This window comes from Hyla sarda, chromosome 5, assembly GCF_029499605.1.
Source record: "Hyla sarda isolate aHylSar1 chromosome 5, aHylSar1.hap1, whole genome shotgun sequence".
NCBI classification, from domain to species: domain Eukaryota; kingdom Metazoa; phylum Chordata; class Amphibia; order Anura; family Hylidae; genus Hyla; species Hyla sarda.
Genome location: NC_079193.1, coordinates 375,045,968 through 375,062,448, shown reverse-complemented (window position 1 = coordinate 375,062,448; position 16,481 = coordinate 375,045,968). Strand labels below are relative to the sequence as shown.

Genomic DNA, 16,481 nt, shown 5'->3' with positions numbered 1-16,481 from the left:
TACATATATAATTATATACAGTATATACCAGGTTATACCAGCATGGTCCATATCACTATATACAGGAGATATATATCTTATACCAGCTGTACATATATAATTATATACAGTATATACCCAGATTATACCAGCATGGTCCATATCACTATATACAGGAGATATATAACTTATACCAGCTGTGCATATATATTATATACAGTATATACCCAGGTTATACCAGCATGGTTCATATCACTATATACAGGAGATATATAACTTATACAAGCTGTACATATATAATTATATACAGTATATACCAGGTTATACCAGCATGGTCCATATCACTATATACAGGAGATATATATCTTATACAAGCTGTACATATATAATTATATACAGTATATACCAGGTTATACCAGCATGGTCCATATCACTATATACAGGAGATATATAACTTATACAAGCTGTACATATATAATTATATACAGTATATACCAGGTTATACCAGCATGGTCCATATCACTATATACAGGAGATATATATCTTATACAAGCTGTACATATATAATTATATACAGTATATACCAGGTTATACCAGCATGGTCCATATCACTATATACAGGAGATATATAACTTCTACCAGCTGGACATATATATTATATACAGTATATACCAGGTTATACCAGCATGGTCCATATCACTATATACAGGAGATATAGAACTTATACAAGCTGTACATATATAATTATATACAGTATATACTAGGTTATACCAACATGGTCCATATCACTATATACAGGAGATATATATCTTATACCAGCTGTACATATATATTATATACAGTATATACCCAGGTTATACCAGCATGGTCCATATCACTATATACAGGAGATATATAACTTATACCAGCTGCGCATATATATTATATACAGTATATACCACGTTATATCAGCATGGTCTATATAACTATATACAGTAGATAAATAACTTATACCAGCTGTGCATATCTATTATATACAGTATATACCAGGTTATACCAGCATGGTCCATATCACTATATACAGGAGATATATAACTTATACCAGCTGTACATATATAATTATATACAGTATATACCCAGATTATACCAGCATGGTCCATATCACTATATACAGGAGATATATAACTTATACCAGCTGTGCATATATATTATATACAGTATATACCCAGGTTATACCAGCATGGTCCATATCACTATATACAGGAGATATATATCTTACACCAGCTGTGCATGTATATTATATACAGTATATACCAGGTTATACCAGCATGGTCCATATCACTCTATACAGGAGATATATAACTTATACCAGCTGTGCATGTATATTATATACAGTATATACCAGGTTATACCAGCATGGTCCATATCACTATAAATAAGTGTAACAGCTGAAAACAGTGAATATATATATATTTTCACTGTTTTCAGCTTTCATAACACAAATCCTTTAAGTCTTTTTGGTCAAATAAGACAAATGTCTGGTAGTGTTTTCCCTTTGACCTCTGCGGTGATCGGCTCATTCCTGCACAGAAAGCTTTTCCCTGGGGAGAGGAATTACCGCTGACAGATGGGGAAATGAATTGAACACTTGAACTTTTTAGACATTGGAGGCCATGTGTCTATGTGATCGCGTCCTCTACTATGAATCAGATGCTCCTTAGATGCTGAAACTGCAAAATATGTATATGCAACCAAGATTTAAAAGGGGTATTCCGGTATTTTTGGTTCTTTGAATGTAAGACAGGGGCACCAAAGTTAGTCCAGTTACTAATATACTTCCCTTACCTGTGTTCAGTGGCTGGAATCAAGTTTCTTTGTTTTTCCCTTGCCCTGAAGTTAATTTTCTGCAGCCTACAGAATGAGTGTTGTCTCGGACCTTTCCCAGCTTGCTGTGTGGCCAGAGACAATACATCACAAGTCAGGTGGCTTGGCTGCTTTGTCTGTTGTGTGTGAAACCGCCCCCTGATGATGTTTCCGGCGCACATGTGCATGCATTCATCATCACACAAATCTACAGCTTGTTTGTTAGGTAATGGCGGGCAAGTCATGTGATCAAAGGGAGTGTGGCTGTTGGTGGGATGACCGATGTGTTGGAGGGAAATAAGTCAACTTCCACCTTAAAACAAAGGATTCTGGGCAGTGTTGTCTGAGGGAGGCCACAGAAACAGGAAGTAGTGAGGTCCCAAAACAAGCCAGCAGTGTGATAGGGGACACAGAAAAAGGCCATTTACCACTCACACAAGCACAGATCCATGGAAAGCATGTCCATTACTGTATTGGATAACCTCTATAAATAATTCCATCTTAACAGGGTAACCATAGACTTCTGTGACAACCCCAATGGGAGGTTGTTTGGTTCTAAAACCTCCAAACCATCCTCAAGTGTTTAGGGATGGCTGGAAAAAAAACGAGGCATATCTAAGCGTGGCATGGATTTGGGATGGAAATATTGGGGGCATAAAAGTTTTTTTTTGAATTCTGTAAGGATTTATTATATATGTTATATAATCAGACCAGGTTGGCATTTGGAAGACAGGGAAAGGTTGGTGAGAAGTGTAGCAGATCATGCTTTTTACACAGGAAATGACCCAAGTGCGATCCCTAGTCAACAATGGTTGGATCATTATTCAGAATGGGTCTGCTGCCAGTACACTACAGTATAGGTCTGCATACCTTTTTGACAGGAGAACGACATATAACAAGAATGTAAAAAGGTCAATGCAGAGTGAACCCCGTTACCCCGCCTAGGACTCCACATACTCTGGGGTTACTTCTGTCATTCTGCAGTAGGATCCATCTTCACTGCTCATCCCTAGGATCTCCTCGTGTCTCATAGAACACATATCTTAGCCTAGATGCATACTAACCTATATCTCCATCTTGACTGGAGTCACCTGTGGTACATTCAGCCGATTGGACAGGATTTGGGAAGACAGCCCTGTCTATATAAGGTCTCACAGCTGGCAATGTATATCAGGGGAAAAAAACAAGTCATGAAATTGAAAGAACTGCCTGTAGAGCTCAGAGACCGGATTGTGTGGAGACAAAGATCAGGCCTGAAGGAGCTGCCGCCATACCATCCGAAGAAATAGGAAAAAAAGGCCTTGTTAATAGAAAGGTGACCAAGAGCCCAATAGTCACTTTGGATGAGTTCCAAAAATCCTGTGTGCAGATGGGAGAAACTTCCAGAAGATCTAGAACCATCACTGCAGCCTCTAAGATCTGGGCTTTACGGCAGAAAGAAGACTCCTCAGTAATAACACAAGGAAGATGCTTGGAGATTACAAAAAAGGATCTGAAGGATCAGACTGTGAGGCACAAGATTCTCTGGTCTGAGAATTCTATCCATTCTAAGAGTCATGTCTGGAAGAAACCAGGCACCGCCCATCACCTGCCCAATACATCCCTACAGTATCACCTGCCCAATACATCCCTACAGTGATCATGGTGGGGGCAGCATCATGTCTGGAGGAAACCAGGTACTGCCCATCACCTGCTCAATACCATCCCTACAGTGATCATGGTGGGGGCATCATCATGTCTGGAGGAGACCAGGCACTGCCCATCACCTGCCCAATACCATCCCTACAGTGATCATGGTGGGGGCAGCATCATGTCTGTAGGAAACCAGGCACTGCCCATCAACTGCCCAATACCATCCCTACAGTGATCATGGTGGGGGCAGCATCATGCCTGGGGGAAACCAGGCACTGCCCACCACCTGCCCAATACCATCCCTACAGTGATCATGGTGGGGGCAGCATCATATCTGGAGGAAACCAGGCACTGCCCATCACCTGTCGAATACCATCCCTACAGTGATCATGGTGGTGGCAGCCTCATGTCTGGAGGAAACCAGGCACTGTCCATCACCTGCTCAATACCATCCCTACAGTGATCATGGTCGGGGCAGCCTCATGTCTGGGGGAAACCAGGCACTGCCCATCACCTGCCCAATACCATCCCTACAGTGATCATGGTGGGGGCAGCATCATGTCTGGAGGAAACCAGGCACTTCCCATCACCTGCCCAATACCATCCCTACAGTGATCATGGTGGGAGCAGCATCATGTCTGGAGGAAACCAGGCACTACCCATCACCTCCCCAATACCATCCCTACAGTGAAGTATGGTGGGGGCAGCATCATGTCAGGAGGAAACCAGGCACTGCCCATCACCTGCCCAATACCATCCCTACAGTGATCATGGTGGGGGCAGCATCATGTCTAGAGGAAACCAGGCACTGCCCATCACCTTCCCAATACCCTCCCTACAGTGATCATGGTGGGGGCAGCATCATGTCTGGAGGAAACCAGGCACTGCCCATCACCTGCCCAATATCATCCCTACAGTGATCATGGTGGGGGCAGCATCATGTCTAGAGGAAACCAGGCACTGCCCATCATCTTCCCAATACCATCCCTACAGTGATCATGGTGGTGGCAGCATCATGTCTGGAGGAAACCAGGCACTCCCCATCACCTGCCTAATACCATCCCTACAGTGATGATAGTGGGGGCAGCATCATGTCTGGAGGAAACCAGGCACTGCCCATCACCTGCCCAATACCATCTCTACAGTGAAGCATGGTGGGGGCAGCATGATGTCTAGTGGAAACCAGGCACCGCCCATCACCTGCCCAATACCATCCCTACAGTAAAGCATGGTGGAGGCAGCATCATGTCTGGAGGAAACCAGGCACTGCCATCACATCCCTAAATCCATCCCTGTTGGGAGCAGCATCATTGTAATGTTTGTTTATTTGTTTTAGTATTTGTATGTCTTGGGGTCTGTAAGACATTGTTTTTTATGTCTGAGCAGTTTATGTGTGATTTCTTCCCTGGCTAGGGAAAAGTCGAAACTCTTAGCCAATGAGAACTCAGGTGGGGCAATTTAAACCCGAGCTCTGCTACACTCTGGGCTGGTGATTTGTGCAATTCTGACTATGTCTGCGTAATCATGCACCTTGTATTTATATTATTATATTTTTAACCATGGTTAATTATCCTGTTTATTATAGATTTTAGTCTGTGTTACATTTGTCGGTTTTTAGGATATTGTATTTCCGTTCTGCTTTAGCCTTGTTCTTTAGTCCATATTCCCACTGTGAGAATCTTGACCTTTGTCCCTTCACGTTAGGGAGTTTGATTTTCCTGTATCCATTTTTATAGAGTTCATGATTCTTGATCTTTAGAGTTTATAGTACATGCACTGATCATAGAGTACATGATCACTGTTCTAGTGTTTCCTCTTTGCTTTACCATTGGTCTATTGTGTCCTTTGTGCTTGTTTACTGATCTGATACTGCAAACTAGTATCCGTTTATGTTAGTGTTAAGTGTAGGCCAGTACCCTGACCACACGCTGGAGTGTGCACGCTGGTTAGTCTATCTGGAGTTATTATGCTGTCTACTCCTTTTGTGGAGACGGGTGTCCAGTTTGTTTCTGTTCTGTGTCCCAGTGTGAACGGTGTCCTATGTTCCTGATCAATTTGGTGTATAGCATTCAGTTCTTCCGTTCATCCCTTGCATCTCTTGGATTCTGCTGTATGCTTGTTCCATGCCTGGTCTTGTTCATTTAGTCGTGTCTGCCGTTTATCTGGATTCCGGTTTATGAACTGTATATTAGTACACTGCTTCCTGCCCTGTTTGTGAGTTTATATTTTGTCTGGTAAATCTGGTTATTTGGTAATTTTCCCGTTCTGTTTCTGGCCTGTGACCGACTATGTATATTATTATTTGTTTTACGCTCACTGCACTTTGGCTCATGTGGGGACTGGCACCATGGTTGTCGGTTCGCCGTTTGGGGGCGGATGGTCAAGTAGGCAGGGAGAGTGTTATTAGGGACAGCTTGGGGCTCACTCTCTCTGCCCACCCTCTAAGTCGGTCATAACAATCATGCTGTGGAGACTGGTCAGGGTAAAGGCAAAGCTGAATCGAGAAAAGTAATAAGACATTCTTAATTAAAACTTGATACTGGGCTGAAGGATCACCTTCCAACAAATGATGGCTGTCCAGCCATGCTGGGATATAAAATTTTGCAAGATCTGGTGGGCCTCAGTTTGGAGACCACTGGTACATAGTATGTAGACTTTAGCTTAAAAAACTGACCACAGAAAATGCTGAGGCTACACTAAAATCCTGCTCTATGTTCTGCAGTTCTTTCCCCCCTTAGACGTCTCTTCTATGAAATCCCGTAATCTTCTGTTCTAATCCTTTAATTGCTTCATATATAACGTCTGGGTGGTAATGGGATCTCAGATAATGTAACCAGCTGACAGTCATCCTAGTGGATGCAAGGAGAGGAAGAGGAGCTATAGATGAACCTTGTCCTCTATATATAAACAGTGTATATAGCCCTTCACTATTACACTTACAACACTCGCTCTTATGGAGATAGATTTCATCTTAAAAGTGTTATCTTTGGTCTCATGTATATAAATATGTTACAGACGGCTAACAATAAATCTTACTGAGGTAAGAATAGAGGGATTCACTAAAACCAGCTGTGCTGCCATTAGAAATACTATAATACTATCTCATATGTACAGGAATATAATTACTATAATTGAAAAAAAGGGAGGGAGAAGTGGCACTGTGTGTAAAAAATCCCAAAAATGAAAAACCGAAAAAGAAAAACCGAGCTTGCAGGAAACAACTGGGTTCAGTGCAAATACTTGGAGGTGCAGGCTGTATATAGATAATTACAAGTCCATGGAAGATAGGAAAATCCGCACTGTAGATGCTGAAAACTGTAAACTTTATTCCGGGACCAAGACACAGGGGGACGTTGAAGGATCAATAGAAGAAGCGACTAGTTTCACGCCCTGAGGTGCTTTGTCTAGCTTGGATACAGCATCTGGGAGGGGGAACAAGGTTGTTTTTAAAATATCCAGCGCTGCTGACATAGCACATGCAAATTAGGTTTAATTAAACACATGAGCTTATGTCATTAGAAATCTTGCAAAACATTTAAGTCCTGCTGGTAGTTTAGACCGAGTCCTTCAAGCTCTCATTTCTCCTCACTACGGAGCAGGGTTTTGTGTCGATCAATGCCTGGTGAGTTTTCCTTAACTCTTTGTATGCCGAAAAACTGTAGCACTTCTGCATTACTTCCAAGCGCTGACCTGAAGTGTTCCATTAGACGCATGCAGACATGGCCAGTGAGAATGATCTCTGATGCTCACAAAATCTTATTTTTAAAGGACGAATGGTGGACCCAATATAAAATCTCTTGCAAGGGCAGATCACTCCATAAATTACATACTCAGTCCGACGGCATATAAAGTCCCTGACTCGGAATTCAGTGCCTCCAAGAGAGAAGAATATTCCCGGGATAAAAAACCTGCCATGTAAACAATGTCCGAATTTAATGTTGCCATTTGAATAAGATAGCCATTCTTTTTCTTTATAATCTGCAGGAAGGGTCCTGCGGACTAACATATTGCTTAAAGGGGTACTCCGCCCCTAGACATCTTATCCCCTATCCATCCTATCCCCGCTGCTGGGGACCCCTGGGATCTCAGCTACGGCACCCCGCTATCATTAATGCACAGAGCAGACTCGCTCCTTGTGTAATGACGGGCAATACAAGGGCTGGAGCATCGTTACATCATGGCTCCGCCCCCTCATGATGTAACGGCCCGCCCCCTCAATACAAATCTATGGGAGGGGGGCTTGATGTCCACCAAGCCCCCTCCCATAGACTTATATTGAGGGGGCAGGCCGTTACATCAGGAGGGGGCAGAGCCGTGACGTAACGATGCTCCGGCCCCTGTATCGCTGGTCATTACGCACAGAGCGAGTCTGTTCTGTGCAGTAATGATAGCGGGGTGCCGCAGCCGAGATCCCGATCTGACATCTTATCCCCTATCCTTTGGATAGGGGATAAGATGTCTAGGGGCGGAGTACCCCTTTAAACTTTTGCTTCTTCTAAAAGAGATTAGAGGTTTCGCAGCAGCGGCATCTAGAAAGCCTCGATCATTTATGATAATAAACCAGTTATTTTTTATTACTTGTTTGACTGCATCGGACATGATATTGCACTGAAAGGAAAATACAAAACGCTGGATATCTTTGTATCTTTTTCTTGTTGTCTTTTTCTTGTACTTTTTAGTTACAAAGTCAAGCCTAGGGTTTTTTCTAGTTTTTTTAAGGGCCTCATTTAATTCATTTGCTGGATATCCTCAAGTGGTAGAAGCTGAAAAATTTGTGTCTTTCGTATGTGAAGCTCTTTAGCTCATTCTACAAAACAATTGCATCACGTTTCAAAATACAGTGACCCCCCGACCTACGATGGCCCCGACATACGATCATTTCAGCATACGATCACTCTCAGAGGCCATCGCATGTTGAAGGCAGCATCAACATACGATGCTTTTGTATGTCGGGGCCATCGCAGAAACGGCTATCCGGCAGCGCAGACTGCTTCAGCTGCCACCGGATAGCCGTTTACGGTGCCCCGTGTGGTCCGCTGACGATCACTTACCTGTCCTCGGGGCTCTGGAGCATCCTCTTCGGGATCCTCTGCATTGTCGGCGCTCTCCATCGTCGTCATCACGTCGCTGCGCACGCCGTCCCATCATCCAATAGGAGCGGCGTGCGTAATGACGTGATGGCGGCGACGGAGAGCGAGGATGCCGGGGAAGCAGAGGCCTTACCGGAGCGTCGGGGACACCACGGGGACGCGGCGACAGTGATGGAAGGTGACATCCAGGGCAGCGGTGACGAACAGTGACGGTCCGGAGCGGCAGGGACACGTGAGTATAACTTCCAACATCAGTGGTCTTCAACTTGCGGACCTCCAGATGTTGCAAAACTTCAACTCCCAGCATGCCCGGACAGCCGTTTTCTGTCCGGGCATGCTGGGTGTTGTAGTTTTGCAACATCTGGAGGTCCACAGGTTGTAGACCACTGTCCTATACTTTACATTGCACGGATCCCTCAACATATAATGGTTTCAACAAACGATGGTCCATTTGGAACGGATTACCATCGTATGTTGAGGGACCACTGTAATTGGTTTGCCCAATGTACAGGGACGGCGATGGGGACCCCAGTGACATGTTCTTTTGCCATCATTTTTCTTGCTATTTTTGGAGCCATCTACATTTATTGCAAAAATAACCCTTTTTTGCCATATATTATTAAATATTACTGCTATGTGGATGATATACTCATAATTTGGAATAGTACATCTGAAAACTTTGAGGAGTTTATGAAATATATAAACAACAGCAATATGAACATGAAATTTAGGAATAAGATCAGCAAAACCACAATGGAATTTTTGGATGTCTTGCTGGTTATTGAAGATGACCAATTCTTGACAAAAGGGCACCGTAAACCCATTGAATCCAATAATTTACTTCACCACAACAGTTTTAATCTTCATCACACTAAACGGGCATTACCGTACAGTCAATTTGTACGACTGAAAAAATAAATAAAAAAGTACTAGATTTCGAGGCTCAAGCCCAGGAACTCTACCATGTTTCCTCACTCGAGGATATCCAGCAAATGAATTAAATGAGGCCCTTGAAAAAACTAGAAAAAACCCTAGACTTGACTTGGTAGCTAAAAACTACAAGAAAAAGACAACAAGAAAAAGAAACAAAGATATCCAACGTTTTGTATTTTAATTTCAGTACAATATCATGTCTGATGCGGAAAAACAAGTAATAAAAAATAACTGGTTTATTATCATAAATGATCGAGTCTTTCAAGCTGCAAAATCTTTTTTAGAAGAAGCAAAAGTTTAAGCAATATGTTAGTCCGCAGGACCCTTCCTGCAGATGATAAAGACTGGCTGTCTTCTTCAATACCAATTGGCAACTTTAAATGCGGACATTGTTCACATTGCAAGTGTTTTGTTCTGGGAAAATCTTCTCTCTTGGAGGCACTGAAGTCCGAGTCAGGGACTTTATATGCTGTCGGACTGAGTATATAATTTATGGAGTGATCTGCCCTTGTAAGAGATTTTATATTGGGTCCACTATTCGTCCTATAAAAATAAGATTTCATTAGCATCAGAGATCATTCACACTGGCCATGTCTGCATGCGTCTAATCGACATACAAAGAGATAAGGTAAACTCCTTAGGCCCAGGCATTGATCAACACAAAACCCTGCTCCGTTGTGAGGAAAAATGGATCATGCGCAAAAGATCGCTTGAAGGACTCGGTCTAAATAACCGGCAGCACTTGACTGTTTTTTTCTTTGTAAAATTTTTTGCCTATTTCCTATTTTTAGGAATTTTCTATCTCTGCTCCTACTTTCCTTTCTTTATTTATCTTACCTTCATTGTGTATTCTGTTTTGTTCTTTTCCCCTCTTTTTCTCTTCCTTGAAAGATTTCTAATGGCATAAGCTCGTGTTTAATTGAACCTATTTTGCATGTGTTACGTCAGCAGCGCTGGATATTGGAAAACCCTGTCCCTACTATAATACTGCCCCTATATACAAGAATATATTTACTATAATACTGCTCCTATATACAGGAATGTAATTACTATAATACTGCCTCCTATATACAAGAATATAACTACTATAATACTGCTCCTATATACAAGAATATAACTACTATAATACTGCTCCTATATACAAGAATATAACTACTATAATACTGCTCCTATATACAAGAATATAACTACTATAATACTGCTCCTATATACAAGAATATAACTACTATAATACTGCTCCTATATACAAGAATATAACTACTATAATACTGCTCCTATATACAAGAATATAACTACTATAATACTGCTCCTATATACAAGAATATAATTACTATAATACTGCTCCTATATACAGGAATGCAACTACTATAATACAGCCTCCTATATACAAGAATATAACTACTATAATACTGCTCCTATATACAAGAATATAACTACTATAATACTGCTTCCTATATACAAGAATATAACTACTATAATACTGCTCCTATATACAAGAATATAACTACTATAATACTGCTCCTATATACAAGAATATAACTACTATAATACTGCTCCTATATACAAGAATATAATTACTATAATACTGCTCCTATATACAGGAATGTAACTACTATAATACTGCCTCCTATATACAAGAATATAACTACTATAATACTGCTCCTATATACAAGAATATAACTACTATAATACTGCTCCTATATACAAGAATATAACTACTATAATACTGCTCCTATATACAAGAATATAACTACTATAATACTGCTCCTATATACAAGAATATAACTACTATAATACTGCCCCTATATACAAGAATATAACTACTATAATACTGCTCCTATATACAAGAATATAACTACTATAATACTGCTGCTATATACAAGAATATATCTACTATAATACTGCTCATATATACAAGAATATAACTACTATAATATGGCTCCTATATGCAAGAATATAACTACTATAATACTGCTCCTATATACAAGAATATAACTAGTATAATACTGCCTCCTATATACAAGAATATAACTACTATAATACTGCTCCTATATACAAGAATATAACTACTATAATACTGCTCCTATAAACAAGAATATAACTACTATAATACTGCTCCTATATACAAGAATATAACTACTATAATACTGCCTCCTATATACAAGAATATAACTACTATAATACTGCACCTATATACAAGAATATGACTACTATAATACAGCTCCTATATACAAGAATATAACTACTATAATACTGCTCCTACATACGAGAATATAACTACTATAATACTGCTCCTATATACAAGAATATAACTACTATAATACTGCTCCTATATACAAGAATATAACTACTATAATACTGCCTCCCATGTACAAAAATATAACTACTATAATACTGCTCCTATATACAAGAATATACCTACTATAATACTGCTCCTATATACAAGAATATAACTACTATAATACTGCTCCTATACACAAGAATATAACTACTATAATACTGCTCCTATATACAAGAATATAACTACTATAATACTGCCTCCTATATACAAGAATATAACTACTATAATACTGCTTCTATATACAAGAATATAACTACTGTAATACTGTTCCCTGTGTACCTCAATATAATTACTCTGGTGAGCCACGGGGTGTGAAGGAGAGGTATATGGGGCAGGTGTTATTAACCCCTAAATGTTTGTGACACCAGGGCGTGATTTTCCCGGTAACCACCCGAACGGTAGCACCGCTATCCCTAGGTTAGGCAGGGTAATAATAGTCCAAGACCAGGTTAGGGCTAACGGTAGCTTTACTGAGGTAGACGGATGGAAATAGTCTTTACAGCTAGGCCAGGATCCACCTTGCAGCTTGCTGGGACTTGCAATGTTTGGACAGTCTTCATCTCAGCCACGCTGACTATAATAGACATGACTATAGACTTTACTTGACTGTAGGTAGTGACAGCAGACATAGATGACTTGACTTACTAGCATGTGGCTGTAGGTTAGGCTTGAGGCCTCCAGATATGCTGGACACTGACTCTGAGACATCTGGTCTTTACTGTACCTGAGGAGTGAATCACAAGAGAGAGATTGTAATGGCTGCCCCTCTTATAAAGGGGGGCTGAGCCAGAAGCCCATTGGTCAAGCTGCAGGTCACCTGGTTAGCTGGTGCTCTCTGGATAACAAACACATCAGGTGAACACATTATCATATGACTAACTCAAAGGTCCTTAAAGGTCCTTTATACATAACACACAGAACACTATAAATGATATATATTATTATGGGGAGACACTGCAGAAGGGCCCTAGGACACAGAGGGACTCAACCTGACAGGGCCTAAGTACTGTAGGAGACTATAGCCCGTACTGAGACATCACATTACTATAACTGTCAGGTTACACATTGCGGTGTTTTTTTTTTTTTACAGGTTTCCCAATGTGTTATAAAACAGGAAACTGTATAAATGTATTTTTATCAAGGAAACTCTGGACAGTAACAATGAGAAGCAGGAGACACGTTATTATGAATTACTCTTATGGGAAATTATCTACAAGATCCAACAGTTCAGGAAAAGATTTTTTTTTTTTTTTAAAGAACGGACTGTTAGTAATATTCATCATGGCGGTGTAAGGTATCGCGTCCTGACACACGAGGCCTCCTGCGTTCCACCACCATCATCAATCATGAGATCACAGACCTAAATGGGAACCGTCGCCTCTTTACGCTTATCTTACTGATCCCCCAAGAATCCATAATTGCGCCCTTATTATATGTACAGTGCGGAGTTCTGAGAACACGACGTCCCATGATGTGACCCCCGGATCCTTCATGTAAATCCTGCGCCTCTCTGCTGTGTGTCACGGTGACATGTGGTGTAAGCAGGAAGCAGGTGATGTGCGGTGTACACACAGGCCCGCCGAGCCGCACATCAATCTCTACACAACTAATAAAGTTATGGCAGGATGACAGCAGATTTATGGAACCATAGTGCGAAAGAGAAAGCAGGATGTGCACAAAACGTGAGGTGGAAATTACCCAGGAGAGGAATAGCGCTGTCTACCGTAACTACAACTACGCGCAGGACAAAATGGGGGGAGATTTAGCATAACCTGTTCAGAGGAAAAGTTGCTGAGTTGCCCATAGCAACCAATCAGATCGCCACTTTCATTTTGCAGAGGCCTTTTCAAAAATGAAAGCAGCCATCTGATTGGTTGCTATGGGCAACTCAGCAACTTTTCCTCTGGACAGGATGTGCACAAAACGTGAGGTGGAAATTACCCAGGAGAGGAATAGCGCTGTCTACCGTAACTACAACTACGCGCTGGACAAAATGGGGGAGATTTATCAAAACCTGTCCAGAGGAAAAGATGCTGAGTTGCCCATAGCAACCAATCAGATCGCCGCTTTCATTTTGCAGAGGCCTTTTCAGAAATGAAAGCAGCCATCTGATTGGTTGCTATGGGCAACTCAGCAACTTTTCCTCTGGACAGGATGTGCACAAAACGTGAGGTGGAAATTACCCAGGAGAGGAATAGCGCTGTCTACCGTAACTACAACTACGCGCTGGACAAAATGGGGGAGATTTATCAAAACCTGTCCAGAGGAAAAGATGCTGAGTTGCCCATAGCAACCAATCAGATCGCCGCTTTCATTTTGCAGAGGCCTTTTCAGAAATGAAAGCAGCCATCTGATTGGTTGCTATGGGCAACTCAGCAACTTTTCCTCTGGACAGGATGTGCACAAAACGTGAGGTGGAAATTACCCAGGAGAGGAATAGCGCTGTCTACCGTAACTACAACTACGCGCTGGACAAAATGGGGGAGATTTATCAAAACCTGTCCAGAGGAAAAGTTGCTGAGTTGCCCATAGCAACCAATCAGATCGCTTCTTTCATTTTGCAGAGGCCTTTTCAAAAATGAAAGAAGTGATACTCTACACCAGTGGTCTCAAACTGTGGCCCTCCAGATGTTGCAAAACTTCAACTCCCAGCATGCCCGGACAGCCGTTGGCTGTCCGGACATGCTGGGAATTGAAGTTTTGCTACATCTGGAGGACCACAGTTTGAGACCACCGCTGTACACTATACTATATTGCATACAAGGACAATGGGGGAGATTTATCAAAACCTGTGCAGAGGAAAAGTTGCTGAGCTGCCCATAGCAACCAATCAGCTCGCTTCTTTCATTTTGCAGAGGCCTTTTCAAAAATGAAATAAGAGATCTGATTGGTTGCTATGGGCAACTCAGCAACTTTTCCTCTGGACAGGTTTTGTTAAATCTCCCCCATTAATGTCTTCACCATAATGGATGTGTAGTGATGTGACACTCCTCCGGTACCGGAGACTTACTTGCTATCGTTGGTGTTTGCGGAGTCTGCGCTGCAGCGGTCTCTTGGACAGAATTTACATAGCCGGATGCAGCCACCGGGATTCCCAGTACGGCTGCGCCCAGGGAACTTCCTGTTTTCGTCCTCTTGGCAACAGGGACGAAAACAGTAAAATGGGCGCCGGCCGGAACTGCGTCATCAGCAGGGTCTGGGACCGGAAGTGACTCAACGGCGGATCCTCTTCTTCCGCCCCCCTGGCAACAAGGGTCGGACCTTTCAAGTTCCACTTAGGACTAGGAACAGCGATTTGACTTCCACACCCAGGTGCGGGAACCTTTCGCGCACTTCTCCACCAACGCCGCATAACTTCTTTCGCGCGCTTCTCCATTTTGGCGCGTAACATTGCTTCATTACGGATCTTGCACAGAATGTTCACGACTTCAAATTTACTTTCAACAACAGATAATGAACTCCTTTTCACCTCCCCCACTATTTTAACGCCTTTAGTAAAACACATTGCAATTAGAACTGTCCCATACACTTCCAAACAGTCCCAAACTTTTTCGCATCCGCATGCGATTTTTCTCGGACACAGTTCAGACTAAGGGGGAGGACTTGTGGCTTTGTGGCATATGGCACACACCCGAATCCTGTTCGGGACACCAAAGATTGTGGTGAGCCACAGGGTGTGAGGTGAGGAGTAAGTTGCAGATGGTGTTGCCCAGAGGTAGATGGTATTAACGCCTTCCTGTTCGTGACGCCAGGGCGTAGTTTGCCTATGTAACCACCCGAAGGTAGAACCGCTAGTCCTAGGTTAGACAGGGGCAAATAATAGTGCAAGGCCAGGTTAAAGTTAACAATAGCTTTTACTGAAGTAGACAGATGGTACAGTCTATACAGTTCGCCCAGGATCCCAGAGAGGTGACCAGTAACACAGGGGACCTCGCAGCTTGCTGGGACTTGCAGTGACTGGAGAGACTATAGGTGCAGGCCATGCTGACTACAATTGACTTGACTTGACTGAAGATAGTGACAGCAGATAAAGATGACTTGACTTACTGACTTGTGGCTGCAATTTAGGTTGAGGCCTCCAGATGTGCCGGACACTGACCCTGAGACCTCAGCAGAAAGTGAAACACAAGAGTAATTGTAGTACCTCCCCCTCTTATAAAGGGGGGCTAAGCAAGGAGCCCATAGGCCAACTCTGGGTCACCTGGTCACCTGATGCTCTCTGGGTAACAAACATATGACTTAAACATGTGACAAACATTATCATGTGACCAACATCAAAGGTCCTTTGCACTCAATATATAACCTATTCACATTATGGGGGAACACTGCAGGAGAACCCTGAGGATGTACAGGGACTAAACCAGACAGGACTGGGATATCACAGATGCGCAGGTGGATTCTTATCGATGTAAGTATATAGGACAATGTGTTTCGGTGCTAACATACCCCTTCCTCAGGTTCACTATAAATCACCTCGTGGCATTATGGATAACTTCCGTCCGTGGTGCGTGAGGCTTGATGCAAAATAAACTGAAATGCGTTATCCTATATTCTTACGTCAATAAATCAACCTGTCTTGTGCATCCATTGCGGTGAAGACATTTTGTCCAGCGATACCGCAGCGCCCGGTAAACCATTCCATTTGCCTATATATCCACTTCCGT

General features: G+C 42.2%; 1 long non-coding RNA gene across 2 annotated transcripts; it reads right to left on the bottom strand.

Moving 5' to 3' along the window:
* Window positions 1-6,326: 6,326 nt before the first annotated feature.
* LOC130272787 (uncharacterized) lies at window positions 6,327-13,862 on the bottom strand. 2 transcript variants are annotated; one of them, XR_008843748.1, is made up of 3 exons: window positions 13,759-13,862; window positions 12,463-12,541; window positions 6,327-6,875 (listed from the first exon to the last, which is right to left on the bottom strand). It is a non-coding gene; the product is annotated as an uncharacterized LOC130272787 (long non-coding RNA). The 2 variants fall into 2 exon arrangements; XR_008843747.1 differs by lacking the exon at window positions 13,759-13,862 and adding an exon at window positions 13,516-13,630.
* Between the last annotated feature and the right edge of the window lie 2,619 nt (window positions 13,863-16,481).